A 14,768-nucleotide genomic window follows, 5' to 3' on the forward strand; every position below is an offset into this window, starting at 1 on the left:
CAGGCGAGGGCACAGGACACAGCAGGGCCAGACCAGAGCCTGGAGAGGGCATGGCCCCCTGGAAGCGCAGCTTTTCTGGGGGAGTCGACTCAGCCCAGGAGCGGTGCTGTGCTGCTGCAATTGGCCACATCGCGGCTCTCCGGGGCAAAGCCACGCACGATGAGTGTGGAGAGTGCACTGGATCCAGCCATCAGCTTTTCTGGGGGAGTCGACTCAGCCCAGGAGCGGTGCTGTGCTGCTGCAATTGGCCACACCGCGGCTCTCCGGGGCAAAGCCACGCACGATGAGTGTGGAGAGTGCGCTGGATCCAGCCACGCCTGCAACCCACAATCCTGCCCATTGCAGGAAACACTGTGAGTAATGTCGCGGCGGCTGCATACTCACACACAGCAGCACCAGGACGCCAACTTCAGTTTGTGCTGATCAGAAATGGCACTTTAGGGCCGGCCCGTGGCTCACTCGGGAGAGTGCGGTGCTGATGACACCAAGGCCACAGGTTCGGATCCTATATAAGGATGGCCGGTTGGCTCACTGGCTGAGCGTGGTGCTGACAACACCAAACCAAGGGTTGAGATCCCGTTACCGGTCATCTTAAAAAAAAAAAAAGAAGTGGCACTTTAAAGTGCCCTGTGGAGGGTTTGAAGGCATCTGAGGCCCCCACACTTCTCAAGGGCCCATGGAGTGGGGGTCTGGCTGCGTGAGCACGCAGGGCCTCTGGAGGCTGTGGCACGTGTGGCCTGGCCCCTCCCACCTGGAAGCCCCCACCCCTCCGCCTGCTGCCTGACCTTTCCCCTCCCCACACTGGGCTGTGGCCCTTTGCAGGCGACTATCAGCTGAGATTAGGGGAGAAGCTGGGGGGGCAGGCCCAGCCCAGCCTGGTGGGCGGTGGCTGATAGAGGCCAGGAGCACAGCGCTGCACTTGCTGGGTCAATCAGTGCGTCAAGGCTCCACAGCCTTCAAAGTAGGTGCCCGGATGCGGGTCCTGAAGACCTGGGGGGGGTCTCGCAGACGCTGTCTCGGGCCTCCTTTTAAAAACAACAGCCCGACAAGCATTGTTTAAACTCTAGCGTCAAGAGGCTCCCTCTGTCCATTTTCTGCAGAGGCCACACTTGCAGAGGGACAGCTGGGGCACGGTGCAGGCCGCCCCTGGCTTCCTGGAGACCACGTCCCAGCCGGGCACGGGGAACCATGTTGTTCCCTCATGCTCAGCACTCTTCGTGAAGACCCCCCAAGACCGCCCTGCAGTGTGGAAGCCCACCAGCACGGAGAGGAAAACAGCCCAGCAGAAAGGCTTCTTCTTGAAATTTTATTTATTGTCAAAACTTTACAACACTTAATGAGTTTACATGGAATCAGCTTTATGGACGTTCTTGATCAGAAAGTCAACTCGTGCCCACCGCTGCAAAAGCGTATCAAGGCCGTGGGAGGCAGAACCGCCCAGAGCCGGCCCGGCAGCGCCCCTGCTAGCGGCATCTCGGCCTCGTCCTGGTCCCTCCGGAGCCACAGCCCCACGGCGTGAGCGGCAAGGCTATACGCGGGGCAGGTGCATGGCTGGAAAAAAAACTTCCCGAAAACAACTCGCAGGTCCTCCCAGTGATGCCCAGGCCCCAGACACCCCCACCCCCTGCCACGTCTGCCCATGTCCCTCAAGCAGGGGGTCCCTGCCCCGCCAGGCGCCTCCCATACCCAGCCCTGTCCCAGCGCAAGTCCTGTTCCAGCACCTTCCGAGTTTCCCTGGCCCCAGCCAGAGTCATCACTGAGCACGGCCTCTCTAGCCCTCCCCACAGCAGCCCCTCTCCCAGCTCCTGAACCCGCAAAGGTCAGCCCAGGGGAGGACCTGGAACTTGCCCTCCCCGGACACTGCCGGGCACACACAGCAGACATCCTGCAGGTCCCCAGATCCACAGAGGGGAGCAGGAGGAGTCTTCGGTCAGGACACAAGAGCCGTGGGCACAGGTGCTGGCTGCGGGACCTCGTCGCCCCATTTTCCCATGCCCTATACCTCTTTAGGCCAGACCCTCAAAGAAGTATATGCATAGGAAAAAGGAACGGCGAGCAGATTCTGGCAGGCCGGCTCTGCTGCAGCTGGAGGCGGTGTCCTGGGAGCGTCCATACGAGGCTAGCAGGGAGGCCTCTCGGGACCAAGGCCTGACAGGCAGCAGGTGCCACCATCCTGTGGGTGTGAAGAGGGACCGAGCCAGGCCCGGGCCGTGTCCCCGGGGGCCGAGCCTGGGGCCCCGGGGAGTCACTGGCCTCCGCCTTACCTGGGTCCAGCCACCTGGGCACCGGGTCCCTGGTGGCCTGAGAGCCGAGTGGAGCCTGGGAGCAGCTCATCCGCTAAGTGGTGGAGTCCTGCTGCTGCCGGCCGAGCTCCCCATTTATGCATGGCAGAGACCTTGGCCGGCCGCTGTCACGTGTGCTCAGAGGGCTGCTCTGTGCCAAGGACCCGGGCCCACCCCCACACCTGCGAGATTGGGGCACAAAGACCTGCTCTGAGCAGAGCGGAGCCAGGCCTGGTGGGCGGGTGGGTGGGCAGCGGGGCCTGCGGGGCCGGGGGCTGCTGCCCAGGAGCTGGGACGGGGCCAGCCCTGGCCGGCCGCCCTCCACATGTATCTCCTGATGAGCTTCTGCCTGCGTCAGGGGCCCGGAAGGTGCTCACGGGGGAGCATCACTTGTCCAGGGAATGGGGGCACCTCTCCCCTCCCGGCCTGCCCAGCTTGGCAACGCCAGCAGCTCCAGCGCTCAGAGGGCTGCTCTGTGCCAAGGGCCCGGGCCCACCCCCACGCCTGCGAGATTGGGGCACAAAGACCTGCTCTGAGCAGAGCGGAGCCAGGCCTGGTGGGCGGGTGGGTGGGCAGCGGGGCCTGCGGGGCCGGGGGCTGCTGCCCAGGAGCTGGGACGGGGCCAGCCCTGGCCGGCCGCCCTCCACATGTATCTCCTGATGAGCTTCTGCCTGCGTCAGGGGCCCGGAAGGTGCTCACGGGGGAGCATCACTTGTCCAGGGAATGGGGGCACCTCTCCCCTCCCGGCCTGCCCAGCTTGGCAACGCCAGCAGCTCCAGCTGATCCCACAGCAAGACACCAGACCAGAGGCTCTCAAGCCCCTGACCAGCATGTCCTGCCATCCCCCACTGTTCTGGTCCCTGAGGCCCAGACCCCCACCCCCAGGCCTGGAGTGGCCTCTGTGGCTACGGCCTGCCCAGGAGTCTGGAGGGTTAGGTAGATGCTGGTCCAGAGTGTGAGGCCCAGAGAGCCCTCCCAGCCCACGGACCTGATGTGGGCTCAGCTATCTGCAGCCCCGGTGGGCAGGAATGCAGGGCCAGCTGGCCACAGACCCAAAACTGCCACACAGAGACCTCACAGAGAGACACCCACCCCTCACCTTGGACCAGGTGACCCCCAGACCGAGGGACACCAGGCAAGGCAGCTGAGCTCCTGCAGGCCTGAGGCTGCCCCCATGTGCCAGGCTCTGGACATGAGGACAAAGCCCACAGACCCTCCTGCCCATGGGAACCCAGGAGGCAGAGGGCATCTTAACCCTGGCAGGTGGTCTCTCCCCAGGACATAGGGCCAGCGGAGGCTGGCCAGGGAGCGAGGCTGAGGACTCACATCCCTGTGCCAGTGACCAGTGTCCTCAGAGGAGACACAAAGTCCTGGGCCTGTCTCTGCCAGGTACACAGACACACGGACACACACACAGACACACAGATATGCAGACACACACACACCCCTTGCCTAGGGCAGGTGGTCCCCAAGCCGAGGGGTCTCGCAGGGCAGCTCAGCCCCTGCAGTGTATGGAAATAGGTGTGTGGTCGATGCCAGCCAGAGTTGGGGGACAGCTGGGTCCAAACGGGCAAGTGTCCACCACTCTGTCCACAAGAGAGGCCACGGTCTGGGTTCACAGAAGTCCCTGTTTGGGGACGAGCAGGGGTGCAGGCCAGGTCCCACACTGAATGGCCGACCCAGGAGCCTCGGGCCTCCTATGTCAGGTCCCCTGCCCCTGGGTCCCCTGAGTATCCCGCCCAGCCAACCCCTGCTCCTCCAGCACCCACAGCCTTCTGTGCCCTCTTCTGCCGCTGTGGTGGTCTGCACTAGTTAGAGGCCCTGGGGGCTAGGGATGGATGCTCGGCCCCTCCCTGTCCTTCCTCTGCAAGTAGCCCTGGGGGCTCCAGTGGCCCACCATCTCTCCCTCTGTGCCAGGCCAGCTGAGCCTGTGCATGGGGGGCTCTGAGCCTCATGGACACCCCCAGGTGGCTCTGTGTGGCATCCCCTGCAGTGTACTGGACACCTGGTGGGCGAAGCCAGGACCCTCTGTGGGGGGAGGGGAATAGGTAGGAGTGAGAGGGAAGCCAGAGAGCGAGCACGACCCCAGGTGGCCTGGGCTGGGGACAAGGGGCATGTGGGACCGCGTCCTCCTGTGGGGTGTGTGGAAGGGAGGCGGAGCACAGGAGGGCGGCTTTACAGTGTGGCCCCGGGAGCTCAGGCACGGTCACACCCATGCTCATGCTCACGCACACTCACAATCACGCACACACACTCGCTGCACGCTCACTCACGTGCACACACGCACACACTCATGCTCACCCTCGTGCACACACGCACACGCTCACTCATTCATACTCACAGGCCCCCTCACCCCCTGAGGTCCGTGGATCCCATGAGGGGCCTGTGGGGACACTGGAAGGGAGGGGCCCCACTTTCCAAACACCCTGAAGCGCAAGACGGAGCCCAGATCAGAGTTCCAGGGGCCTGGGCCCAAGGCCGCTACCGAGCCCCCGTCCTCCTGTGTGCCCGGTGGCGTCTGCCCTCCCTGCGGAGCTGCCCCCGGCGCTTCTGGGAAACGCAGCAGTGGTCTCACCTTGACCTGGGGCTCCCGGCCTTCATTCTGCAAGAGGGAGGCAGGCCAGAGACAGAGAGAGACAGAGAAACAGAGACATACAGACAGAGACAGAGACAGAGTTACAGAAAGAGAGAGACAAGGGTCGGCTCGTGGCTCACTTGGAGAGCGTGGTGCTGACAACACCAAGTCAAGCGTTAAGATCTCCTTACCGGTCAGCTTTTTTTTTAAAAAAAAAAGAGAGAGACAGAGACAGAGAGACAGTGGGGCGGGCCCTGGACTATTCTGAAGCACCACTGCGCTCTTCACTTTGTTTTCTTAAACTTCTTTTCCAGATTATAGAAGCAACACCTGCTAGTTATAAAGCACTTTAAAAATCCAGAGAGGTCTACAGGGGCAGGTGGAGAGGTGGGCTGTGTGTGCAGGTGCGTCCCCCCTGCCACTGCCGTGGAAGTCAGAGTGGCCACAGGCTTGTCCTGCTGCTGGCCTGGCCTGGCCTGGCCCCCACCGGCTTTGTTTCCCTAAGGCCACAGGGAGCCACAGCAGGTTGTAAGTCCAGACAGTGACATGTGGATGTTTTGTGCGTGTGATTCAGGAACCTCCCTTAGACTGCCTTGTGGAGCTGGTCAGAGAGAGGAGGCGGCTGAGGCACCAGAAGCCTGAGGGTCGGGGAGGTTCCAACCCCAGCCTGGCCTGCCTGGCTGTGACCCCTGGAGAGTCCTGTAACCTCTCCGGGTCTGGGCCCCTCCTCAAAACCTCATTGTTTCAAGGATTCTGTGAGGTCAAGGCAAACCTCAGCCCTGAGAGCTGGGGCCAGGAGGGGCCACCAGCAGGGGGACTCAGGCTTTCTGACAGGAACGCCCCATACACCTCCGCCCCTCCGAGCTCCTCCAGGCTCCCCAGTGCTGAGTGCAACCCAGACCTGTGAGCAGGAGCACCAGGACCCTTGGGGACAGCCCCCCCATCCCACACCCTGGACAGCCACGGTCCGGCTGCCACTTGTCCAAGGGACTCAAGCAGAAGTTCTGTAAGAGCAGGGGTTGACAGTGCCTGAAAGCAGAGGAGGCCCTCCAGACACAGACCCCCATACACCCGAGTGGTGCGGCCTCCACGGGTGTCCTTCCCCATCCCTCGGCTTCCAGCTGGACCGCCCACCTCAGGAAGACCCCAGCGCTCTGGCCAGCAGCACAGGCTGGAGCTGTGTCCTGGTCCTTCTCATGTCAGCAGGGGCTCAGGAGGACCCACGTGGGGCAGAGACCCTGCAGCTGGGTCCAGCCCAGCCCTGGACACCGTGGACCCAACAGTGGCCCCTGCAATACCAAGCACGCCGGCTGGCCCTCCCTCTGCCTGGGAGACAGAAGGTATCTTTGTGGGCCGAGAGGACGTGCTTGGCACAGAGCTGCCGGGTGATAAGGGGTGGCCTTCAGGCCCGCTCGCCCACTCCCTCCCCCCCATTCCTCGCTTTCGGGTGGGGGGTGGTAGTCCCATCTTCAAGTCTAACGAGGCTGCAGTCCCTGGCAAGCAGCCCACCATTAACCCTAGATGGGTTCTCCAGCGACAGTCCCCGGATAGGACGGCCCGCCTGTCTGCGTCCAACGTTGAGAACGTGGTCTCTGCACCAGCAGAGTCTGGGCTCCACTGGGACCCAGGGTCTGGGCCCAACCCTGCCCTGTACCTCGCCCTGTCCTGCCCCCCAGCCTGCCCTGCACCCTGACCATCCCCTGCATTCTCTCCCTGAGGCCAGTGTCCCGGGACTCACCGAAGTCACCAGAGTTATCACCCCTCTGCCCTCTCCACCCCGAGGGGCAGGCCAGGCAGGGTGGGGAGCACTCCACAGAGGAGCAGGGAGGCCTGGAGGGCAACTCCCCACGGCAGGCTCCTCCCCGGGCCTCGGTTCCAGCACCAGTCAAAGGAGGTACTGGACACGGCACAGCTGGGCAGGGTCCCCCGAATTAAAGCTGCGTCACCCCATGACCCCCTAGTTCCACGCCTAGGTGTTTGCCCAAGAGGAATGAAATCATCAGCCCCCAAAGAGACTTGGACAACAGTGTCCTCGAGCTGGAAGCCACTCCAAGGCCCCTTCACAGAAGACGACAGAAAGCTGCAGGGACTCACACTGGGAGAAGCCGACAGTCCGAGTGGCCCAGCCACGCGAGGCGACGCACGATGGGATGGCCTGGGTCCCACACTTGACAAAACCCCCGGGACTGTGCGCTTGAGGCTGTTTGTCTGGCCTCATAAACAGTAAGACAGGAACCAAGCTGGGCTGCAGGCATGGCGGGAGGGGAGGGGGTCCCGCCCTGAGGCAGTGACACGGCTGGCCCCGAGCAGCCCTGGCTGAGAAACACAGACACACAGTCAGAGTTGAGTCCCAGAACAACACGGATAATTTCTTAGCATAGGTGTGTCCCATGAAATATTTGGGACACACTCACACTAGAAATTATTCATTGTTCATCTGAAATTCAAATTTAACTGGGTGTCCTGAATTTTTACTTGCGGCATCTGGTGGCCCTACACTGGGTTTATAGAGAGGATGTGGGCCTGGAGCTGTGGTGACAGAACCAGGTCTGGGCCTCTGACCCCAGCTCGGAGAAAAGGGGGCACCTGGGCGGTCCTGGGGAGCTTCAGGAGTGAGGGGCAAGGCCTGTGCTGGCCGCCCCGGAGCGTTGAGCGTTTGCAGACAGGGCAGTGTGGCTGGTGCTGCCGAACTCGGAGGCTCCTGTGGCCCTGGGCACCGCTGGCTGGCTGTGCGGGCAGATGGCCTTTCCCCGGAGGATCTGACGCTGGTTGCAAGGCCTGGGAGGGTTTCGATGGGCCAGTGGGCCAGGGGCGCGGCCCGAGCCACCCATGTTGCAGACAGGGCAGTGTGGCTGGTGCTGCCGAACTCGGAGGCTCCTGTGGCCCTGGGCACCACTGGCTGGCTGTGCGGGCAGATGGCCTGTCCCCGGAGGATCTGACGCTGGTTGCAAGGCCTGGGAGGGTTTCAATGGGCCAGTGGGCCAGGGGCGCGGCCCGAGCCACCCATGGAAGCTCCAGCCCTGGCAGGAGGGGAAGGCAAAGGGTTAACCCACGGCCCTGCAGGCAGCAGCCTCCCCTCTGCCCAGGGCCGGTTTCAAGGCTGCCCTGGTGACTCCCTCCTGGGAGAGATAATCGTGGCTTCTGATATTTTCTTTCTCCTCTCCCTGCATATCGGGAGCACTCGCCAGCCAAGGGAGCTTCCATCTGCCTCCAAGGCCACGGAGTGGACGGCCTGTCCAGGACCCCACCCCGGGGAAGAACTGTGGCTGCTTTGTCCCAACTGCTGACCTGGCCTCCTGCCCCTGCCCATGGGGAGCCCCCGGTCTCCTGGGCACTTGCACCCCACACAACACACACAGGACACACATACACAGCACAAGCACACTCACACGACTCACACGCTCGGCCGACCCCTTCCCACCCACCTGGGTCCAGACACCAGACTCAGCCCAGGCCCCCAGCCCCGGGTCTCAGGCCCCAGCACTGTCACGACGGTCCACTCCCAGGTTGGGAGTCTCCTTCCCACTGAGGAGGGGGCTGAGCCCCTCGGGGATGGCCCCCGCCTTCAGCCTCCCCTGGCAGCCGCTGCCTCCGCGGCCCTGCTCAGGGTCTGCTTGGGGCCTTGGCCAGCCAGACAGGGAAGGCACCCTGGGCTGTGCACAGAGGACTCTGCCTCAGGCTGCAGCTCAGGCTTGCCCTGGTCAGTGCTGGCCGGGCCTGTGGGACTCTGGTCCCAGACCCTCATTTTGCTGAGGAGGAAACCAAGGCCCAGAGAAGCGGGGGATGAGCCTGGGTCACCAGGGACAAGGGCCGACCAAGATCAGGATCTGTGTCCCCCGGCTTCACTCAGAGAGCTCCCCAGGAGACTCCTCCCCACATTGCTGGTCAGTGAGAAACCACCTGGACTGGCTGGGCTGGGGGGACTGTGAGACCCCTCGAGGGGCTGTTAGTACACCGCTCCAAGGACTCACCCCCTGAGCCTTGGTGGGGCTTGGACAGGCGAGTGGACTCTGGGTCTGGGCCCGGACAGGGACTGCCTGGTCCTGGCTGCTGGTGGACTTAGAGGCGCTGCCGCCCAAACGAGATAGGGCCACTGAGGACCTCGAGGGAGGGGTCCCCTGACCCTCCTGCTCAGCCCGGGCAGCCACCCAGGGCTGGGGACCACCAGGGACGTGAGGGCAGAGGGGCGAGGCCTGGGGCAGGTGCAGGTAGGCGAGCTGGCACAGGGTCTAGGGTGGGGCCAGCACAGCCAGGCGGCTGCCATTGTGGGGCTGTCCAGGGGTCCCCACCTCCTCTCTAGCCCCCACCCCAGAGCCTCTCCATCCCTGACCCCCAGGCTGCCCTCTGCTTGGTGGCTGGAGGGACAGAGGGGGCCGCAGAGTTGGGGGGGAGTGAGGGAAGACAAAGACCCCTGAGAGCAGGAGGGCGAGGAGGGGGCCACCCTGCCAGCCACTCGGCCTCAGCCCCCATCAACCACCTCCTGGTCGCTGGCCCCGTTTTTCCTGGGGAGGGCATCATTTAGACCATGGGGTGAAGTCCGATGCTGGCAGGCCATCGGTCCACAGCTCTCGGCCACATCAAGGGCTCTTTGAGGGGGTTTTATCTTTCTCTCTTTCTTTTTCATGTGTCCTTTTCAGAGTTCGTGACAGGAGTCAATCCAGCCGAAAACAGATTTCAAAAATACACAGGAAAAGCGACAGCAGGCTCTCTGCGCCTCAGGGACGCTCTAAACAACTATTGTTTTCATTTTTTCATTGTTATTTGGAGAATGTGAACCATACAGAGAAGAAACCACAGCTCGGCCACCCAAAGGCACTCACTGCTGACATGCTGGTCTCCTGTGCAGCCGCCGCGCCTCGGGGCGCCCCACCGTGGGGCCTGAGCCGGGAGAAGCCGCTCCCCTCCCCGTGCCCTGCGCGTGGGCACCACGGCAGGTGCACCGGGCACACGCTCAGGTGCCCTCCCGCTCACTGCTCCGAGGCCTCAGTTCTAATCCACTCAGTCGCCATATCTGCTCTGCTAGTTTCCTGTTGTACCGGCAGCTCGAGCGACAGCTTTGAGTGACATTAAACTGAGCTTTGTCACAACCCTTGTGCCCTCAGGCCTCCGACCTGCCGGGCCCTGCAGGAGCCACCGCCTGCTCCCTCCTGCTCCTCGTGCTTCCAACCACCGGGCGGCGGGAGCCACGGGGCGGGACCCTGCGGGGAGAGAGCCGGGTGCCGCCTCTCCTGAGGACACAGGACGCTGGCTCCGAGAAGTCAGGGGATGTCACGGGCAGGGGGCACTGGAGCCAAGCCGAGGGAGCCCCCGGGGGTCGCAGTCTCAGCCGACACGACACACACTGCACAGGGAGGGCCTTCCCACGCAGGCGGCTCCTCCCCTGTCACTGTCAGGGTGGGCGTCCCTCCGGCTCCACTGGCCCTGCAGCCACCCCAAGTGCCAGCCCCACTTGTCGGGCTGCTCCGTGCTCCCTCTTCAGGCCTCACGTGGCTCTGGGAGAGGGGCTCAGGCCAGGACTAGCCGAGGCCTCCAGGGCCTGTCCTTGGGTGGGCGAGAGGTGTGGCCTCAGGCACCCACGATGGAACCTGATACAGACTGTTTGGCTCCCACTTGTCCTTGGCTGGTGTCTTCTCCTGCAGGGAGCAGGTCCCCAGAGCAGCATTGTTTCTATTTCCCAAGCCACGTTGTTGTCTGCACCCCAAGCTCAGCCCCTGCGCAGGCCCAGCCCTGGGGCGCAGCTGGCCAGTGCCACAGGAAGGAGCGGCTCAGGGCACCCCCAGCTCCTCCTCCAGCACTTGGCCCACCTGAGGCCACCACTGTGGCCACCTCCACCAGCCAACACACATGGGTGCCCACACATGCAAACACATGCACTGTGTCGCACATGGCATCACAGTGTCACACAGCACCACATGCAGGCACAAAGTGCAGCACGCATGCAGTGTCACATGCACACACCCGGGCACACAGTGGTCTCTGCTCCATCCCAGCTCAGTGCCACCCCTGGCAGTCCCTCTCCTGCTTCTCAGGAACCATCCGCCCTCACGTGCCTGCATCGTGCTTGTACATGTGATACACACACGTGCGTAGGTGCATGCGTGTGGGGCAGACATGACTGGGGCACCTGGAGCAGAGCAGTGACCCTGCACTGTCGCTGAAGGGCAGGGAGGAGACAGGGAAGGGGCCCAGTCGGTCTGAAGTCGCCTGGGCCTGTGCTGACTCAGGCTTCTTGGCCAGGCCCTCCCCCAGCTATTTCCTGCCTCCCCCAACCCCAGCTGCAGGGCAGCTGCTGTGGGAGCACCCGTCTCCGCGGGGGTCGCTGCAGTGGTTCAGGAAAACACTTCCCAGCTCCCAACACCAGGAACCAGCGGGTGCCGCTTGCTAGAGGTTGCCTGGCATTGTTGGCGGTCCTGGTCCCTGCTAAGGATGCCCTCCCACCCCATACCCACCTCGGTTGGGGGCTGGCTCCCTCCCTGGCCCACCTTGACTGGGGGCCACCTGGAAGGTACTGAAAACGCAGCCCCCGGTCGCTCCAGCTTCTGGACAAGGGCTCCAAGGAACAGGCTGCCTGGCTGGGTGACCAAAGCTCATGAAGCCAGTCCCCAGGAAGCCGCTTCTTGACTGATGAGTCACAGAGTGACTCAGGGCAGAGTTGTGCCTGTTGCTGGCATCCCCGGCCTGTGCTGTGGGCTAGGGGTGTGGGGCAGGGGCTGCAGGACTCGCCTCTGAGTCACGGAGGAAGCGGCTGCCCAGCTGCCCGAGTCTCCGCAGGCAACTCCAAAACTCAACCCCGACCGAGGCTGCGGCTTTGACAAAACTTCCGGAGACCCTGCAGGGGGCCAGGCCCTTGGGAGGGAGGGAGGGAGGGTGGGCATGTGGCCACGTGGTGGGGGCCCAGGTCTGTCCTTCTGGAGGCAGGCGACCAGGCGCCAGGACACAGAAGCCCATAGGCGCAGCCCCCGCCCTGGTCCCCCCAGCCAACCTCAGGGCCTGGGGCAACCTGACCTCACCATCACAGGGCAGGGGCCTCTCCTGAACCCAGTCGGGCCCATCCCTGAGGTGAGAAGGTAGCAACCCCCCCGCCACACCACTGGAACCCCCAGAGGGATGTGGGGTAGCCAGCCCACAGGAGGATGCGCCCACAACCTGCTTCCAGCAGGCGGAGGGGGCATGCTTTCCTGGGGGCCTCTTCTGGGTGTTCACGTTCTCCCTTCAGTAGAGAAATGGTCGGGGCCCAGGCGGACATCACGATCCCAACGAGCTTGTCCAGAACTTCCACAGAACTCACGTGGCTGTGTCATTCTGGAGCAGGCCTACGAGGCCACATGCCTGTACACAATGCTGGCAGCCCACGGCCCCCAGCCACTATGAGAACGCAAACACAGGGACATCTGTGTCCACAAACATGATAAGATACTTCAGGGCTTGGGAGAACCAGACCCAAATCTTTGTGCCAAATCCGTGTCTAACAGCATGGCACTCGAGTGACACTCCATCGAGTCTCTGCTTTGAGCCACTGGGCAGTGCGTGGATGCATCCCAGAGGATCCCCGGCCTGTGGGGGGCCAGGGTCTGGCTGACTCGGGGGGCAGGTCCTCCTGCAGCTCATCAGTGCTCTGGTCCGCTGCTCCTTTAGCTTTGCCAGGCACTCCAGACTCACCACCTCCATCTGCAAAACCTTCAAACACACACAGATGAGGAGGAGCATCTGGTACATCCGAGGAAGGCCCATGCCCGTGCCAGAGCCAGGCTGCATGGCAATTCTGGGATCCAAGGATGAGCATCCAGCCAGCCCCACTGCAAGGCCACATGGCCAGGGCTCAGATCAGAGGCCCTCTTGTGGGAACACTGGGGAGAGAGAATGACACTGGGCCCCATGGGAAAGATCCTGTCAGAAATGAGCCCAAGGACCTGGGGGGACAGGACGGGGGCAGGCAGGCCATGGGAGGGGCTGGGTTTTTTCTCCCTCCCTCCTGCTCACTGCAGGCCTCCCAGAGCCTCCTGGCCTCTGCAGCCAGCTGGAAGGGCTGGGACGGGGTCAGACCAGGGGCTGCCCCTTGATGGCTGAGCCCAGCGCCTGGTACCTGACAGGTACTCAGAGCACATTTGCTGAATTAACGGTTATCTGAATGCACTGCAGTTGGACAGTCTGCTCAGTGTTTGCTTCTAAAAGTTAGTGACATAAGAAAACTCTTCATCTAGAAGAAAGGGGCAGGAGGAGCTGCCTGAGACCCCACGGCCTCCCCTGGCTGTCCTGCCCTGAGCCTGGGCACAGCAGATGGCCACAGGAGGGCCCTCCATGCCTCAGACAGGGATGACCATGCCCCAGACCTTCCCTTACTGGATGCACAGGCCCAGCCACGATCCAACAAGTGAGAAAAGTGGAAATAGCTGGGTTTGGAAAAGCAAAGTCTGCCCCAAACACCGTGCTTCCAAGGTGAACTCCACCAAGTAACAGCCACACACGCAAGGACACGGCTCGAGGTGGCAAGGCAGGAGTCATCCTTCAGCAGACCAGGTGAGATGGGGCCTGAGACTCACACAGCAGTGTGACCCCACACCCGGCTGCTGCCTGCCAGGAGGTCCCCGCAACTCCCCCAGGGTGCCTGTGTGATGCTGTGGTGCGCGCCTCGCTGCGTCACCCCAAAGCAGCAGGCTGAGCTGACCTGCCCTCTGGGTTCCATAAATGAAACGGCTGTGGTCCACCTTGTCAGTGCACAGACCAGAGCCGGGGCGTGGGAGCAGGGCCACGAGGGCCTCACAGAGACGGCAGCTTCAGTGCTGCTCGCGCCCTCTCTGCTGTCACTCGGCAAATTCAAAGCCACAGGATGAGGTCACTTTCCTGATTTCTCAAGAAAACAGCTCATCAAGATTTGGGTACCTACTCAGGAACTGCGATGTCATCACAATTTCCGACAGGCCCTTGGTCCTGACTTCCATTCAGCACGGCTCACACCCACCCCGACCCACACCCAGTACCAAGCATGGGCGTGGGGGGGAGAGCAGAGAAGAGGAGAGATGGGGGAGGGGTGGGACAGGCAGAGGATCTGAGGGACAGAGGCCCACCCGCAGCAAGCACAGGGGCCCGTCTTCTCTGCAGCCCTCTGATGCTGAAGGGTCTTCATGCCAAAGGGAGCTGGAGGACTCGGCAAGCCTGCGTGACAAATGGGTGTCATCAGCTCAGGGCCTGCACATCAGAGAGGAGCCCACCTGGCACCAACACACATGGGTGGACTGAGAGGCTCAGCTCATTGGGGCTGGGTGGACACAGATGGCACAGGGCAGGGGCCAGGTCTCAGCCTAATGTAAGGTATCCTCGCTGCAGCTCTGGGGGCCTCTGAACGGCTTCCCCACTTGGAGATGTGTCACTCCAACACTGGCCACCCTGCGTGGCCTGTAGGTGGGGGCCCCCACTCAGGGGCTGACATCCATGTGTGATGGGCCCGGGCCCATCTGCGGGGTATGCAGAGCAAGACGCTGCCCTCCCGGGCTGGCTAGGCCCACTGGGTCCCCTGTACACCTGAGCACACCTGCCCCCTCTGGGAGAGCTCATGGGCACCCATCTCTGTGGTGACACCCTCACAGGAGCTCAGCGGGGCTCTGACAGGCCAAGCCGGCCCATCTCAGGGCTCCAGATCCTCCTGCGTGTGTGCAAGTGGTGAGCCCTGCACAAGGTCTGACAGCGTCAACACTGGACAGTCCTGGATCCTGCAGATTTGAGAGGTTGTAAAGTGAGATGAGGCCAAAGAAGAGGGACACCCTGTCCTCAAGGCCAACGTGCCTGCTGCGGTTCCCAATCTCAGATTCTTGGGGGGTGGTCTGGGCAGACTGGGCGAGGGGCAAGGGCCGAGCCAGGTGGCTGCTGGTGGGGTCGCAGCCTCAGAAGGAGCAGTTATGAAAAGTGTCTTCACT

Source organism: Galeopterus variegatus, unplaced genomic scaffold (genome assembly GCF_000696425.1).
Source record: "Galeopterus variegatus unplaced genomic scaffold, G_variegatus-3.0.2 Scaffold6178, whole genome shotgun sequence".
Classification (NCBI taxonomy): domain Eukaryota; kingdom Metazoa; phylum Chordata; class Mammalia; order Dermoptera; family Cynocephalidae; genus Galeopterus; species Galeopterus variegatus.